The 18,500-nt window shown below is 45.1% G+C and overlaps 1 protein-coding gene and 1 long non-coding RNA gene across 5 annotated transcripts in view; one reads left to right on the top strand and one right to left on the bottom strand.

Moving 5' to 3' along the window:
- The window catches only part of FOCAD (focadhesin), a 234,809-nt gene that overhangs the window by 120,966 nt on the left and 95,343 nt on the right, over positions 1 to 18,500 (bottom strand). The window lies entirely within an intron of this gene.
- LOC128341660 (uncharacterized) overlaps positions 1 to 18,500 on the top strand; it is a 31,422-nt gene that overhangs the window by 2,683 nt on the left and 10,239 nt on the right. Inside the window, exon 2 of the long non-coding RNA XR_008314504.1 lies at positions 9,646 to 9,802. This is a non-coding gene — a long non-coding RNA (uncharacterized LOC128341660). The remainder of the gene's footprint in view (positions 1 to 9,645; positions 9,803 to 18,500) is intronic.

The following is an 18,500-nucleotide window of genomic DNA, read 5'->3' as shown; positions in this document are numbered from 1 at the left end:
AAGTGGGGTGCTGGTGGGTTTACCTCATAGGATTTTACATTCTTTTCCACTCACATTTTTAGAAGGACCTTTCCGTTATTCTCCCTTCCACTAACACCATTTTTCAGGGATTGTTTAACTGTTCCCTCATTATATGGAAGCAGGTCCGGCTGAGTTTAATGGTATTTACTTCCTTCCAGGTGAACTGAACTGAACTGCCAGTTCAGTTATCAAAATCCTGTGAGAAAAGGCATGTGTACTCCAGCCCAGCAACCTCTTTATCACAGTACTCAGCTATATGCTTCCAGAAAGCTCGAAAGAAGTGCAGCAAGGAAATTCCAGAAACCATTCCCACCCAGTGCCAACAAACTACTGTATTATGAAGAACATAGGAACAGCCCTTATGGATCAGGCCCAAGGCACATCCAGTCCAGCATCCTGTTTCACACTGTGGCCCACCAGTTGCAGCTGGAAGCCTACAGGCAGGAGCTGAGGGCGTGCCCTCCCACCTGCTGTTACTCCCCTGCAACTGGTACTCAGAGGCATCCTGCCTTTGAGGCTGGAGGTGGCCTATAACCCTCCGTGCAGTAGCCATTGATAGACCTCTCCTCCATGAAGTTATCCAAACCCCTCTTAAAGCCATCCAGGTTGTTGGCTGTCACCCACATCTTGAAGCAGAGAATTCCACAAGTTGATTATGCATTGTGTGGAAAAAATACTTCCGTTTGCTGGTCCTAAATTTCCTGGCAATCAATTTCATGGGATGACTCCCGGTTCTAATGTGAGAGGGAGAAGAATTTCTCTTTATCCACTTTCTCCACACCATGCATGATTTTATAGACCTCTATCATGTCTCCCCGCAATTGTTTTTTTTCTAAACTAACAAGCCCCAGGTGTTGTAGCCTAGCCTCATAAGAAAGGTGCTCTAGGCCCCTGATCATCTTGGTTGCCCTCTTCTGCACCTTTTCGAGTTTTACAATGTCTTTTTTTAGACGTGGTGACCAGAATTGTATGCAGTACTCCAGGTGTGGCCGCACCATAGTTTTGTATAAGGGCATTATAATCTTAGCAGTTTTATTTTCAGTCCCATTCCTAATGATCCCTAGCATTGAATTGGCCTTTTTCACAGCTGCTGCACATTGAGTGGACACTTTCAATGAGCTGTCCACCATGACCCCAAGATCCCTCTCCTGGTCAGTCGTCAACAGCTCAGATCCCATCAACGTATACTTTAAGTTGGGGTTTTTTGTCCCAATGTGCATCACTTTACACTTGCCAACATTGAAGCACATTTGCCACTTCGTTGCCCACTCACCCAGTTTGGAGAGATCCTCTTGGAGCTCTTCACAATCCGTTTTGGATTTCACTACCCGAAAGAGTTTGGTATAATCTGCAAATTTGGCTACGTTGCTGCTTATCCCTGCTTCTAGATCATTTATGAATACATTAAAAAGCACCGGTCCCAGTACGGATTCCTGGAGGACCCCACTTCTTACTTCCCTCCATTGTGAAAACTCTCCAATGATACCTACCCTCTGTTTCCTGTCCTTCAACAAGTTAGCAATCCACACATGTACTTGTCCCAGGGGCATAACTATAAGAGGGCAAGGGGAGACAGTTGTCTGGGGGCCACCAGAGGCAAGTCACATGACTGACTCCCTCAGCCGCGCACCCGCCAGGGCTTCCTTCAGTTGTATTCATCCTCCGAAATTGATGTGAGTGTTAAGACCTGGAACTACCAGAACAGCATGTCTTTCTCTAGTACCATTAAATGACTTGCAATGTCCACAATTTACAAAACCTTCAAAAAAAATAATTTAGGATGATGTTTTATTGTGGCACATAGGAGATAGAGATAGATAATTTTACTATGCTTTTTGTTACCACAATTCAGCCTCATTTAAGATTTCTTTACTTCATGAGCTGAGCTCCAGTGAGGGTGGGGACCATTTTAAAATCTTGTCTCTGGGCCCACTCCAACCTTGTCCCCTTTTCCCATGACTTTTCTCAGGAGTCTTTGATGAGGAACATTGTCAAAAGCTTTTTGAAAGTCCAGGTATACTATGTCAACTGGATCACCTTGATCCACACATTTGTTGACACCCTCAAATAACTCCAAAAGTTTTGTGAGGCAAGATTTACCTTGGCAGAAGCCATACTGGTTCTCTCCCAGCAGGGCCTGTTCTTCTATGTGCTTTACAATTTTATCCTTGAGGATGTTTTCCATCAATTTGCCTGAAACAGATGTTAAGCTAACTGGCCTGTAATTTCCCAGATCGCCCCTGGATCCCTTTTTGAAAATCAGTGTTAAATTTGCTACTTTCCAGTCCTCTGGTACAGAGCCTTATTGCAGGGATAAGTTATATATTTTAGCAAGGAGGTCGGTAACTTCACATTTGAGTTCTTTGAGGACTCTTGGATGGATGCCATCCAGCCCTAGCGATTTGCTAGTTTTCAGTTTTTCCAGATATTTTAGAACATCAACTCTTGTCACTTCTATATCACTCAGTTCTTTAGCCTCCATCCCCAAAAAGCCTGTTTCAGGAACAGGTATATGCTCAGTATCATCTGCCGTGAAAACCGATGAAAATAACTCATTTTGTTTCTCTGCAACCTCCACATCCTCCTTAACAATCCCTTTCACTCCCTCATTATCCAACAGTCTAACCACCTCCCTGGCAGGTTTCCTGTTTCTGATATATTTAAAGAATTTTTTTTTATTCCCCTTGATGCTTTTAGCTAAATGTTCCTCAAACTCTCTTTCCGCCTCCCTTATTGTCACCTTGCTGCTGCTGCTGCTGCTTCTTCTTCTTTTTTTGCTAAAGTTTGTGTTCCTTTCTATTCTCTTCATTTAGGAAGGCCTTCCAATTTCAGAAGGAAGTCTTCTTCCTTTTAATGGCTTCCTTGACATTACCTGTTAGCCATGTTGGCATCCTCCTGGACTTAGTGGTACTTTTCCTCTTTTTGGATATACAATCTAACTGGGCTTCTAGTATTGTGGTTTTGAGTAAACTCCATGCATTCTGGAGCAAAGTGACTCTCCTGATTTTCCCTTTCAGCTTTCTTTTCACCATACTCCTCATTTTGGAGAAGTTTCTTCTTCTGAAATTCAAAGTGTCTGTGTTAGACTTCTTTGGTGATTCTCTCCCCACATGTATGCTGAATTTGATCGCATTATGGTCACAGTTCCCTAAAGGGTCAATGATACTGACATTCCGCACCAGGTCCTGGGTGCCACTCAGGATTATGTCCAAGGTCGCCTTCTCTCTGGTTTGTTCCAAGACCAACTGATCTAGGGTACAGTCATTCAGCGTATCTAGAAATTTGACTTCTTGTCATTACCTGACTGTGAATTTACCCAGTCTATGTGTGGGTAATTGAAGTCATCCATTATTACTGCCCTGCCTCTCCTTGAAGCCTCCTTGATGTTTTTTAAACTAGCAAAAGGCACCAGTCCCATATGGACCTGAATTTGGGAAGAATGCTAAAAGGATCTCAAACATCTAAAAATATACATTATCTGTGGTGAAAAAGGTTCGTTAAAACTTTGCAATCTCTTTTTAGGAGATAAAAACCTAAATTGCTGTATCTCAACCATTTGGCACCAGATCTGCACCAGATTTGGAGGGCTGGTGTCGCTTGTCCCCTAGCTGATGTGTGCATGATTTCAGATTTTATAAGCAATAGAATGTTCAGGGCTTATAATGGCGGAATATTGAAAACACTCCTCATCTCAACTATACTGGCACAAATGTGTCAGTATAATTTCAGTCCCATTACACAACCAGTGCCACAATACAAACAGAACTCTGTGAAACAGTAAAGAAAGCTTTTCAATATGAAAAGTTACCACCATCTTTTCAGTACTTCTAGAGGACTGAAATTGTATACAACTTTATTGTATGCAAATGTAGTTTTTATTTCATAGACTCAAGTGTTGTAGCACTAGCACTAGCATCACACTATTTTTATTTTTATTTTATTTTTTAAAAAAACCTCTCCGAAATGCAATACAAAAATCTAAAACAATTTAAAACAAAAATCACTGTGCACAGCTGGCTATGTTAACTAGCTTCTCGGGGGCTCTCAACTATACTGTAACATTTCAATAATAAATTATTTTAATGCCCTTAACAAGAGAAAGCATCCAGACATGTGATTGGCTCCTTCTGCAAGAAATGAATTCTCGGGAATAATGAAGCACAGCAGCAACCCCATTGAGAATCGGCTACCCTGTCGTGTTGTAAAGAAACCACAGGGAGACAAAATTATGCTTTCTTCTCCACCTAAGTTTTTTAAAAAGTAAACAAATACAAAGGTAATAACAGCACTAATGATCTTGGCATGGTGCATTTCCGGGAGAACAGCCGACTCTCTCTTATGATAAATGGCCTGCAGTGAACTCTTTCCCTCGGTCATGAATCCCCAGGAAATGCCCTGTGTCTTGATAGTTATTGCTCAATTGTACTTTGCTGTTATTTGAGAGTACAACACCCTCTAGGAACTGCAGAAGATGAAAGGGTTTTTGCTGCACGATATGGAGACACCTATTAGCTTTGACACAACAGAGCAGTTGCTGATCAGAAAGCATCTTTGTAACTCCAGACAGTGCTCAAAGGCCTTGGGTGCAAGCCCCCTTTGTAAGTTTGTTTTAAACTTTGTGTTCATTGTTCCTTCCTTTTATTGTTGTATTAGGATGAATAGATCATTTCCATCTCTAAAGACTAACAAGGCTTTAACTTCACAGATCTCAAGACTGTTGCCAGCATTCTTTTAACACTGCCATGCAAAGGGGTACGCTATTTGGGCTACATTTACTAGAAGAAAGTGCTTCATTTTTTTTCTTATCTACTGATGCCTAAAAGAGATTGTGCAAGCACATATATTTGAACTCTTTACCTCATCCTGAATAAAGAGCAAAATGATTCTATTCTATGTCAAATTTCTCATTTTTAACATAGGATGCACTTGCACTTACCATATTTTTGCCAAGAGTAATTAACCGGGTTCTATCTACTTTGCTTCTTCTTCCGATATACATTTCAGACATTTGCCATTTTCCACACACTTTCCTTTCCCAGAGCTGGACTGTAAAGGACTATCCAATTCAGCTTTGCAGTGAGGAAACAGAGTCTAAGAGTCAGTGTGAAGTAGTGGTTAATGTGAATATGAATCTCCCAGGGCCTTTATAACATCATCTCAAGCCCTGCTTGCAGCCCTGCCGTTGACTGAGATTTGGTTGGTGGGGTGACAGGGCCTTTTCAGTTGTGGCCTCTCAGCTCTGGAATGCCCTCCAAGAAGAACTTCACTATGCTTCCTCCAATTGGATTGTAAAAGAAGAGCTTAAAGCCCACATTGTTTAGAGAGGCTTTTTCATGTGTTTTATAGTAACCCAGTGGGTTTTTATTCTATCTTGTGTTTTGTTTGTTTTATTGTGTTAAGTTTTACATTACATTTACTATTTTACTTTTGTGACCCGCCCTGAGCAGTATTGTACTGGAGGATTGGGATAGAAATATTTTTATTAATAAAATCTCCCCTAGGAGTGGAGAGACCTGCGTTCAAATCTCCACACAGCCATAAAACTCACTGGATGACTCTGGATCAGTCATTTATCTCTCAGCCTAACCTACCTCACAGGGTTTTTGTGAAGATAAACATAAACATGTACACTCTGGGCTCCTTGGAGAAGAGTGGAATATAAATGGGGAGAAATAAATAAAGGATTGTAAAGGAGGAAACTACAGGACATGGTGATCATGTGGTATTACATAATTCCATGAAAGCCTCCAAGTAAGCCTGGCTCACTGGTCTGAACAATAAGGGGACCCAGCTGCTGTTCTTTAAGACCATCTTCAGTTTCATCTTGCTGTTGCTCTAACCTTGCCCACCTCATTTACTTAATAGAATCTGAGCCTGAGAACTTCAAAAGGATCCACACACCAATTTGTACTAGGGATGTGCATGGCGGAATCAGAACCTGCCAGGGATATGGGAGATATATCCTATAGGTGTAGATATAGATATAGGTGTAGGAGAGCCAGCGTGGTGTAGTGGTTAGAGTGCTGGACTAGGACCGGGGAGACCCGAGTTCAAATCCCCATTCAGCCATGAGACTTGCTGAGTGACTCTGGGCCAGTCACTTCTCTCTCAGCCTAACCTACTTCACAGGGTTGTTGTGAGGAGAAACTCAAGTATGTAGTACACTGCTCTGGGCTCCTTGGAGGAAGAGCGGGATATAAATGTAATATAAATAAATAAATAAATAAATAAATATGGATGGGAGAGGGTGCTTTTATCCCTCCCACATTTCCTCCACCAGCACTTAAAACGGTCCAGCGAGGCAGCAGCGTATCTTCTTGTTGCCCTGGTGCAGCCTCGGACTGGAAGCGGCGCATGTGCACCAGGCACCAGCCACGTCCAGTCTGAGGAGGCACCAGGGAGGCAAGGAGGTATGCTGCCACCCTGCCAGACCATTTTAAAAGACAGCACCTGCAGGGGAAATGTGGTGGGAGGGGTAAGAGCACCCTCCTCCATCCTTAAAGATTACCCCCCCACACACACCTTCGAACCGCCGGACATTCAAACCGGTTCAGAGGCCCGGAAAAGGGCCTCTGAACCGGTTTGTGCACATCCCTAACATGTAAGGAATATCAGTTAACGGCTAGCGACTCTTGCAATTCAGAATTAGCACTGAAGTAGCAATGGATCATTTTAAAGCTGCCAACAGGAAGGATGCTTTCAAGGGCAATTCGAACAGCAAAGCAGCAATCAAGTGCTAGTATGCATGCACTCTTATTGGGGTAGTGTGCATACAGAAAATGATAATATATTCTTATATACCTTGCTATTTAAAATATTGCATGTGCATGAGCATGCACAGACACAAAACATTATCTGCTTATCGCTCTCTCTCTTTCTCAGGAATATCCAACTGTACTCTCAGAGGCAATTCTATTTTCCAGTCAGACCTGAGAGCAAAGAAGTGTATTTTGACACACAGACTAATGACTTTGCATGTGATCAGTCACTTTTAATAAATTCAGAACCACCCCAACAGTACTTTTTTTTGGGGGGGGGGAGTGTGAAGAAAAAGATCCAGCAATTCCTGCATGATGTGAATCAAGGAGCTGGTGCAAATATGCATCTCTGCTAGACTAGGCCATTCCATCCTGAGACTTTTCATCCGAATGTGCAGTCTCACCTGAAAAATGTTTTAAGTTAAAATCATGTTTCATTTTTACTTGCTCCTGACCTAATATAAGTTTGAAATGTTATGCAAAGAACATAGTATAGTTGAGAGAACGCACTCTGTAGCAGCTGTGACCCTTGGGCCAATTAAAGGTGATATCTTGACTTCACACAAATGGGCTCTAGCTCTCTAATTATATACCTTCTGGGTTACAAATGTACTTTCTAATTGTAACCTTTTTTTAATTACACGAGGCCTGACTGATGTTTTAGTACCTGATGCTGAATTATACAGCTCTTTCCCTATCAGAGCTCTAGTATATTTATAGGATCACCACAGACATCCCAACTATGCTCAGTAACCAGCTTTCACCAACTACAGTCTATGATTTACATCCACTTCTTGGTAGCTAATAGCTTCCTTCTCTGTTCTAATAGACATTTAAGCTTATTAGGATGTGTTATCACTTATTTATTATTTATTTATTCATTCATTCATTACATTTCTAGACCGCACCATCCAAAGGCTCTGGGCAGTGCACAACAATATAGGTGTTCATTCCACTTATAGGCATTCATTCCACTAGCACTAAAGTCATCCTGAAATATAAGGGGTGCAACAAGCACCCCAAGCAGGGGCGTAGCAAGGTTGGAGGGGGCCCAGAGACAAGATTTTAAAATGGGCCCCTTGCTGAGATACACACACAAACACACTTCACAATATATCGTGCACTCACACTCACATCCCCTTAATGAATACGGTGAATATCTAGTTCACATTGAATCTAGTTTTTTTACTCTCTGCTCCTGCCGATCTCCAAGAGACTCAACATAATTCATAGGGGATGCAACATGGCGGGTGGGGAGTCATGGGATGTGCCTCTGGGGGGCCCCTCGAGGCAGTGGGGCCCCAAGACGAGTGGGGCCCCAAGATGACTGCCTCCCCATGCCTAATGGTAGTTATGCCCCTGACCCCAAGTGGTTGTAACAGATACCCAGACCCCAAGCCAGGTAGGGCTTTAAAGATGAAAAAAGCCCTTTGGATTTAACCTGGAAGCAAACCAGTAACCAATAAAGCTGCTGCAGGTTGGATGTAATACTCGCAAAATGGTTCACACCAACAAGCAACCTTGCAGCAGCTTTCTGGACTAGCTGAAGCTTCCAAACCATCTTCAAGGGCAGCCTGAGCTCAAAACCAAGAGCTGCCAAAGGACCAAAGTGTCTACAATCACTGTATTAAAAATATATATAGTTGACAAAATCCTCAATGCCACTGCTGCACCCAAAGTTCTATTGCTGATAATCCGCTCATACAGCTAGAAATATTCCAAAACAGTTTAGTGCATGAAGCAGAAAAATGGTTTTAAAAATGTAACTCCATGGATAAAAAAATGTAACTAAAGTTTTGTTACTCTTTAATGAAACCTAAAATATGTAGCTGTGGTAGGCTTTGGTTGTAAGCAACACAGTTTGAATTTACACACATATACTGTATACACATAATGGCAGGTTGATTAGGTGTAATGGTAGTTCTGGTGGTCACCTGTACCTTCACACAAAATGAGCTTTGCGCACAGACAAAAGCCCCAAAGGGAACCTTCCAAGCTATTTTGCCTCTCTTTTTAGGGGTAGCCAATCCCTGTCCCCAAAAGGGGTATCCCCAATCCCTGTCCCCAAAAGAGGCTCCCAACTGCTATTCCCTCAGTTCTGGAGTCTGGCACACCACACATTAATACCTTCCTGCAGAGAGGAGGAAGGGCAGGTGTGTGAAGGTACAGGTGGCCACCAGAATCACTACCATTAAAGGTAAGCAACTTGCCATTCTTCTTAGTGGTCCCTGTACCTCACACAAATGGGTGCATGCCAAGCTCACTTACCAGGGAGAGAGCAGGAGCCTCAGGAGATGTTTTCAAACAAAAGTAGACTGTATGTCCAAAGGCCGCATCTTGTCGGGTCTTGGTGTCCAATGCATAGTGTTTCTTTCACGAAGGATGGTGGAAAGATTGAGTCTAGGAGAATTACCCAGTCAAATGTCTAGACATTGCTTGTGCTTGTGTGGAATGAGCTTGTACTCCTTGTGATATAGGCTTTGTGGCAATCTCATAACAGAGCTTGATGGTGGCCACAATCCATCTAGAAATAGATTGTTCTGAGGCTCTCCGAGCTCTCTTTTCCATTTTGGTTGCCACCATAAGGAAGGAAGAGGATGTTAGTAGTCCGGAGAGTCACTGTCCTTTCTATATAGAAAGCACATATTGGGCATTCCTTTCAGGAACTTGATTACTGGCTCCAACCACAGCGGAATACCTGATGGTGCCCTCCAGTGGGTCACTATGGCAGCTAAATGTACTCATATAAATGACATAGATACGCTTGTCTTAAGTGGAAACAGATAGGAAAGGATAAATGTCTTCGGTGTTGACCCTGGAATTATTCCTTTGTGTTTTGCTTGTACAAATAATCTTTTCCATTTAGCATTTTGGACCATCTTGTGGATGACTTCAGGGAAGCCTTCATGACCAACTCTACTTCCTGAGACCACCATGTACAATTCTCCATGCCGTGAGTCTAAGGGTATGAACATGCAAGTGCATCAGAGAGCCCCAATAGATGAGTGACACGATAGGCAATGGTAAGTGTTATTGGACAAATGAGGCAGGTGAAGAAAGAAGGGTCTCACACCAACGTGTGACCAGAGTGCAGGAGACTTCATCTTCAGTGTTCCCTTTAAGGTGTGTGCACACTCACACGTTTTTTGATGTCTGCTAATTTATTTTTAGATCCTGCTCAGGTTGAATTAAGAAGGCCCCATTCTGAATGCATGTGTGCGCACACTGCCTTGATACTTCCAATCAGAACAAAATTTATTCTGCACACAGATGAAAAAGATTAGAGAGAACACAGCTCATCTTCTTTGATCTTTTGTAAGATCTGTGGCCGAAGAGGAATTGGGGAAAACATGTAAAGGAGGTGAGAGCCCCAATGGAGTGCAAACACATTCCTAGGGAAGCCTGACCAAGTCCTGCCCTGGAGCAGAACATGTGACACCGGGTATTCTGTGGGGTCATGAACAGTGTACGATCTATGGATGGTGTGCCCCGGCTCTTGAAAATGTTCCATAAGGGCCTCAGGTCTAGGGTCCATTCATGGTCCTGGTTAGGGATTTTTCCCAACTTGTTCTCTTTTCCTTTTATGTGTATGGCCATAGGGGTGTGTCCGAACTGGTTCGGAGGCCATTGTAAAGGCCTCCAAACTCTCCAGACCGGTTCGGACCTGGCCGGTCCGGTCCGGGTGGAGGGGGTTCCTTTAAGGGCAGGGAGGGTTTACTTACCCCTCCCGCCGCTTTGCCCCCTCCATCGCCCGTATTTTGTGTAGAAATTGGGGCGGCAGGAAACCAGCTGCACCCGCCGCCCCCCCCCGGCGCCCGGATTAGGGGCCAAATCGGCCCAAACTACTGCCGCGGCCGCCAACCACCCACCCAACAAAAGGCCCGATTTCGGGCCAAGGAAGCCAACCCCAAACAGCCGATGACGGGCCAAACCGGCCCAAACTACTGCCGCCGCCACTGCCCACCCTCCTGCCCTCCCAGCCGCCCGAGTCCTCACCTAAACAAGGCCCGCGTCAGTCGGGCCGATCAGGGCCCCACAATTCAAAAAGGAGAGGAGCTCGCAAACAGAGCTCCTCTCTCTGCAAAGTCACGGCCGCTACTGAGGCTTTGCGTGCAAAGGACGCCTGGGAGTTCCACCGGAGACCCGGTCTACCCGCCCGCAGGTAGACGAGTAGGCCTCGTCCCCTGCCGGCGGGTAGACCGGGCCTCCGGTGGAACTCCCAGGCATCCTTTGCGCGCAAAGCCTCAGTAGCGGCCAAGACTTTGCAGAGAGAGGAACTCTGTTTGCGAGTTCCTCTCCTTTTTGAATTGTGGGGCCCTGATCGGCCCAACTGACGTGGGCCTTGTTTAGGTGAGGACTCGGGCGGCTGGGAGGGCGGGCGGGCGGGCGGCGGCAGCGGCCACGGCAGCAGTAGTTTGGGCCGGTTTGGCCCGTCATCGGCCATTTGGGATTGGCTTCCTTGGCCCAAAATCAGGCCTTGTGTTGGGTGGGTGGTTGGCGGCCGTGGCAGTAGTTTGGGCCGATTTGGCCCCTAATCCGGGCGCGGGGGGGGCGGCGGGGGCGGCTGGTTTCCTGCCGCCCCAATTTCTACACAAAATTCAGGCGCCAAGCTGGAAAGCGGCGGGAGGGGTAAGTAAACCCTCCCGCCGCTCTTAAAGAACACCCCCCACCCAGTGCCGGACCGCAGTTGGCGGTTCCGTGCACACCCCTATATGGCCATGAGTGAAAGATTCCAGTGAATGGCCCATTCCCAAATGAGGAGGGCAAGGTGAAGCAGATGTTGGGACCCTGTATCACCCTGGCGATTGAGGTATGCCTGTGTAGTGGTGCTGTCAGTTTTAATCTGAACCTGTGGGCTTCCTATATGGGGAGTAAGATGTTTGAAGGTCTTGAAAACTGCTGGCAATTCCAAGTAATTAACATGACCACAAGCCTCTGACTTTTCTGTTGTGGAGGTGTGCTCCCCAACCTGTATTTGGCACATCTGTGCTGATGCAGGTCATCAGTGAAGTGAGCGGAAGCTTGTGCGGTCCTTCGGGTTTTGGACAAGACTCTGCCATTTGAATTCTTGGCGCACCTGACAGGGAACTTTGAGGACAGTGGGCTGGAAATTGAGAGTGTGGGTTGTAGTTGTCTAGGAATCACCTTGGTAATACACTTATGTACAGCCTTGCATGTTGCAGAACTGACATCATGGATGCCATGAGGCCGAGATGACACTGAACTGTGAGGGCAGTGGGTCTGGGGTGATTAAGTAGACAAACAGCTAGGATGCTGATAGTATGAATTATCTCTGGAGGAAGAAAGATGGCCTCTTTTGCTAAGTCGAAAACAATGCCCAGAAAATTTATGGACGTAGATGGGATCAGTTGGGGTTTGTTGTGGTTGATCCATGTCAGACTCGCAGGGAACGGGGTGGGCTCCTAGCCCTTCTTGAACTCCAGAATGACTGGAGCACCCCCCAAAAGGTCAGCCTCAGGAACAGCCAGGGGAGGAGGTTAGCTTGTCACTGTAATCTTCCTCCTGGCTTGCTGCATTCAGCCAGTTCCCTCTCCTGGAGAACTCCTGGCTCCCATATTCAGAAGCAGCTTATCATCATCAGCTGCCTTGTCTTTAAATACCCGAGTGCAGAGCTGACACAGCTTAAAGCCTACTTCTAGCCCCACCCCCTTCCTGACCTTGTTTCCTGTTTCCTGCCACACTCAACCTAGCTGACTCCCTAGAGCTGTTTCCTGCAGCTCTCCTTGCCTTGCACTATCAACCCCACTGGGATCCAACCAGCCTGGGCCCTTCTTATCCCCACTGCCCCCTAAAGGGAATGAAAGCCTCAGAAGAGGAATGCCACGCCCTTCTCCAGACTCCACAGGGTCACCCAAGTGACCAGGTAACATGGCATCCTGACAATCCGTAGACCCAGGGTAGAAAGGAGATCAAGGGTACGCGGTACGTTGTAGGACAGGTCTTCCCGGGACCCTGCCATGCACTTGGTGTATACTTGAGGTGCAGTGAACAAGCCAAAGGGCATGTTCACTGGAATTGGAACACTTGGGAGCCTATCTGGAAGCACAACAGTTTTCTGTCCTGTGGGCAAATGGAGATATGATAGTAAGCGTCCTTGAGATTTATTGATGCAAACCAGACATTTTTTGTGAGTATAGGAAGGATGGATGTGATTGTAGGCATCCTGAATTTCTTTTATATTATGAAGGCATTAGATTTCAGAGGTTCATGATGGGACGGGTGCCACCATATCTCTTGGGAGTGGCGAAGTACTGGGAAAAGAATCCCTTGGTAGGATTTCCCCTCATCAGTTCAATATCATCCTTTGATAGGAGGGAGTCTATCTCGTTCCAAAGCTCTGTGGATGGATGAGTGATTCTGGTTCCTCAATCTGGGGGCTAAGACGTAAATTCTATCGCATATCCAATTCAAATTATGGTTAGGACCCAGTGGTCTGAAGTAATGTTTTCCCATGCATCCAGGTATGGTCTCAGGCATGTTCCAAAGCTGTCTGTCAGTGTCTCTTAATATAAGAGGAGGGTTTGGGCTAGGGTTGTTATGTCTTGTTGAAAGAGTACAGCCGTTAGCTGTAAGAGGCCGTTCTGGACTGGACTGGTCTGAGGAAAAAGACTGACTTGCAGGAAGAAAGGACAAGATCCTTCCCTGTTTGCCACACTTGCTGAACCTATATGATGTGGACATCATTTATTTAGCTGTATTTCTTAATTTTTGAATGTGTTCTATGGCTTCACCACTTTTGTCCCCAAAAAGTGCTTGACCAGCACAGTGGAGGTTTTCAATTCTGGTTCGTTTTTCAGTTGTCAAGTTGGAAGAACGCATCCAGGCATGGCGATGTAAGGTTACTTATGCTGACAATGAGTAAGCTCTGCAGTTTGTAGTATTTATGAGGGGTGGAGTAGCTGTTTAGAAAGCCTATACACTTCCTTGTGTAAAGCCAGAGCAGATTCTTTCTTGTCAGTCAGAATGTAGTCAAAGAATGGTGCAGGTTTATCCCATTTTAAAAGGTTATATCAAGGCATACATGCCTGATAGTTTGCAATTTTTAGAAGGAGGGTAGACATACAGTAGATACATCTTCTGAGGGAGTCTAGTTTTCTACGTTCTCTGTCTGCAGGAGCAGAGCACACACTGTTCTTATAGCGAGATTATGCTGCCTCCACTATGACAGAGTTGGGTGAAGGAAGTTTTTGCAAACATTAGTTGTCCTCCACCTGGATATTGTAAATGTTTTCTATTTTCATTGAGGTTGGTGGTAATATAGCAGGCTTCTTACAAAAAATCTTAACAGTGTCCATTAATGCTGGGTTCATAGGTAGAAAGATAGAGTGTGTAGTGTCTGAGTAAATTAGGCTGAATACTGGAACTGGGGAGGGCTTTGGGGGCTCTTTAGTTTGAATGTCCAATGACGCAACCATGTATATCACCTGTTCTGAAAATAATTTAAGGTCCTTGGATGGTGACGAATGTTTGGAGTCAGATGGTGTTGAACCAGATGCCAGATCCACTGATGCCTCCTCTTAGGTATCATCATTGTCCATGTCAAAAGGCTGGTCTGAAGATGCTGCTTCTTGAGAACTTCCTTCCATGCCTTCTCCTTGTGGCTGGGGGTTGCAAAAGTGGGGGCTCCAGTAGGATGTTTGGCATCAGGTTCAGAAGTGGAGGTTTCATAGTTGCCTTGTTTGTAAGAGTCTTAGTGGATGTATTGGTAAGTGCTGGGTGCCATGTTGACTACCCCTTTGTTCAATGCTGTGGAGAAGACCTGCCCTGGGGGTGAGATCGGTACCATCTTGGAGAGCAAGATTGAGACCTTACATAGAAAGTGCAAGAAGATTGCTACAGGAGTCACGTCTTGATCAACAGCAGCTATAAGGATAGTGACAGCTGTAATATCAACCCTGATCAGCAACCGCATAGCAGTCATCAAAGAAACAGGCGTAGCGATCTGGAGAGTACTAAATTGGGGACAATGGTTGTAGAAGCATTTCAAGGGGGAGTACGCCTACCTTTGTCACTCTTGGTATTGAGACCTATGGCTGCAGTCTGGGTACTGAGATCCAGGTGAGTCCAGGGGGTGTTCTGGTTCTTCAAGATGCCGATCTGGTTCATAGGTTGACCCCAGAGTGGAACCTCCTGAGTTTCCTCTTTTTGATGCTGAGTGTGTTGGCAATGTAGGTTCCAGGGGGCTTTCTGGTGAAGCAGGAGGGTTCGAGTCTGACACTGCAGGTGTTGGTACCAACAGCTTCTTCAGAATTTCAGGCAGTTTTTAAGTAGGTTGAACCCTATGCAGGGCTGTAAGGGCAACTAACGATTGCCCTTGGACTGTCAATTATTTCTTATTTTTAGGCCACTGGACCTTTTTTCTTTTTTTATGCAGAGTAGAGCAACGATACCAGAGGAGATTGCTATCAGATAGGAGGTGCTCAGTGTCAGTACTGATGGGTTTGGTATCTTAGCTGGCCCCAAAGGACATGGGACTGAAGTATCCAATTTCTTCACACCTTCTGATGGCTCTACTGGGACCTTGTCCAGTGAAATCAGGTGTACGGAAGCTGGGAGAGACCCTGGCATGGGTAGAGCTGAGGCAGCTATCAGCGGGGGCATGGAGAGTGCTCTTTACCACAGTAAACCCCAAAGTCTAGATACTCTGTTCTGACTGGCTTCTTTTGTAAATTTTTAGCAGTATGAGTAATTTGCACTTCCCCAAGGAAAACTAAGCTGCACTGGTGTCCATCAGAAGTCAGTAATTTAGCTCTGCACTATGTACATCTTTTTAAAAAAAATTCTTTGTTGCTATACAATGTATATAATTAATTATCTTAAACATTCCCGTCGCTAATCCCATGCGTGGCAGCTTTCACAAGAGTTCAGAGAGCTGCCGCACAGTGACAAGGACGGGGGCGGGGAGAAAATGGTGGCAGCCAGCCGGCAGGTCAGGAGTTAGCAGCAGCGGGCGGCCGATGGCCGGCTGGCCAGGAAAACAACAATGGCAGGCGGAAAAGGCAGGGGCAGCGAGCAGACAGGAGGGTAGCCTGCGGGCGGCTGAGAAGCGGCCGGCCAGAAAGCCTGGAGGGATGGGGGAGCGGGGAGAAGAAGCAGGCGGGCTGGTTGGCTCACCAACCAGAAAGCGCTGGGGGAGGGGGAAGCGGGCAGAGGAAAGAAGAAGCGGGCCAGCCGGAAAGCGGGGGAGGGGGAGAAGAAGCCAGAAAGTTGCAGCAGCGGCTGTGGGAGGGGGAGGGGTGAAAAGTGGCTGGCTGGCGAGAAAGCAGCAGAGGGGGTAGAAAAAGACAGTGTCAAGTGGGTGGGCCAGGAGCAGACAGCAGTGGGCTGGGCTGGCCACCAGGAAGTGCAGGCAGGTGGGAGGAGGGAGCAGGCAGGCTTTCTGGTTGGCCCGCCAGCCAGAAACCACAGGCAGGCGGGGGCAGAAGCAGGCCGGGCAGCAGACGTACAGATGCTCTGCGCCCGGTCCAGCTAGTATCTATCTATCTATCAAATTTGTACACTGCCCCAAACTTTCATCTCTGGTGGGTTAAGTTAAAAACAAAAACTTAAAACAATTTAGACAATTTAAAAATAAAAAACAAATTAAAACCTAAAAATTTTAAAAGCTGAAAAAGCTTGGGAGAAGAGATGGGTTTTCAAATGCTTTTTTAAAATGGTCAGAGATGGGGGGGATCATATTTCAGTAGAGAGCGCATTCCACAGTCTTGGGGCAGCAACCGAGAAGGCTCGTCCCCGTGCGGCCACCAGCCAAGCTGGCAGCAACTGGAGATGGACCTCTCCAGACGACCTCAGTGGGCAGTGGGGATCATATTAAGCAAAAATAATTTCCTCCATGTAGGCAAGGAGGTGTTGAGGGGGGATGGGGAAGGGGGTTACTGAGGGAAGTAAAATGCCAAATAGAAAGTTAGAAGAACTGAGGAAGAAAAAGAGAGGAAGAAAACTGAAATGAATGACTAGAAAGAGGTCACTTAACCAAGGAAATTTCTCCAACTGAGCAAAGCGAAGCATACGGCAGATGATGAAGAACTGAAGGAATAACAGTTGGGAGCTTCGTTTTGGGATAGGGATTGGAGTGTGGCTACCGCCAAAAAGAGAGGCAAAATAGCTTGGAAGCTTCCTGATCCGGCTTCTGTGTGTGTGCAAAACCCATTTGTGTGAGGTGCAGGGACCACTAAGAGGAATCTGCTGCTTCACCAGTGGTGCTGCTTGAGTGAAATTCCACTTAAAGAAATTTCCACAGCAAATTCAAATGTAATCTCTAATATACAGTCAAGATTAACCCTTGGTCGGATGTTGGGGTCAAGTGTACCCCAACAGTGATGAAAATGATTAATAACGCGTTTATATAACTCTTCTACAATTCCATGCTCCATGTACTTCAACTATGATGAGGTTTGAATTGCTGTATGGTGTTTCAGTCCTCTATCTACTAAATCTAGTAAACAAATGATATGTTTAGTCTTACATCTTTTGTGGTCAATTATTCTACCCCTATTTGCACAATGAGGAAAACTGAAAAAATATGCACATAAGGTGCTAGGGGTTTTTGTTAAAGGTAATTCACAATTCATAATTATAGCACAGTTATGTAACAGATATAATTATGTTATATATGTTAATAGCACAATGTTTTTCCTTAAAAAAACAAACAATACTGTGGGGTCAAATAGATCCCACACACCATTCTCGTAGGTGTTATGTTACACAGTGGAGTAATTATTGATCTCATTTACTTTGCAAATGCAATATATTGTTTTATTGGGGGGGAAAGTTCTCAGAGAAGATTTAATTTTTTTTACTTGCAATTGGTATCATGCTAAATACCATTTACAGATGTGTTATTTTTATGGCCTTCTTGGGGTACATTTGAGCTTAAAATTGGATTGATACAGTAAGCAATTGCATTGATAAAATTTGCTATCAAATCAGGTTAAAAATTACAAGTTGTTTTTCCTGTGTATTTTACAAGCATTTGTTATACTTGTGTCATACCTCTGTATACCATGATACAGATGCTCCTGAGAAATAAAACCCCTGTGATCCCAAACACAAATGCCCCCTGCCCTGACTAAATAGCACACCTGAGCCTCACTCAGCCTAACCAGTGTGGCACTAGCAAAATAATGGAAGGGGGGCACAGAAGGTGCAGAGTGCATTTCTCTAGGGTAAGCTGTGTCCCACATGTTAGATTTCTGAAGAGGGGGCAGGTAGGGGAGCAATCTACGTGTCTGAGGAGCTACATGCCCCCCACCTTGCCCCCTCTGGAGTCACCATTGTGTCTAACACTAAGCCAGGCCTAATAAAAGTTTGAAAATAATTTAATCTTACAAGACTGTGTTGTAATCCCACAGGGAAAATATGCTTCAGCCAGAAAAAGCTTAGATTATCCTTTTGTAAAAATACATCACTTCAGTTTTAATAGCCAAGTTATTTTAAGAATGCCCAAGGTACAATTTACTGCTAGTTGTCAAATTCACTAACCAACGTAATTTGTCATCATCGTAATTTTCATTGTACTATTCTGTTCTATCAGTTCTCTTTTTTTGGTCTTGGCCTGATAAATGTGGAATCAGGGAGTGAACTGACAGAACTGCTTCCAGAAAAAAGGACTGTAACAAAACACACACACACACACACACACACACACACACACACACACACACACACACTATGCTTAGTCTTTTCATCTTTGAATCTTAC

Source organism: Hemicordylus capensis, chromosome 2 (genome assembly GCF_027244095.1).
Source record: "Hemicordylus capensis ecotype Gifberg chromosome 2, rHemCap1.1.pri, whole genome shotgun sequence".
Lineage (NCBI taxonomy): Eukaryota > Metazoa > Chordata > Lepidosauria > Squamata > Cordylidae > Hemicordylus > Hemicordylus capensis.
Note: the sequence above shows the minus strand (reverse complement) of the source record. Positions and strands in the feature narration are given on the sequence as shown.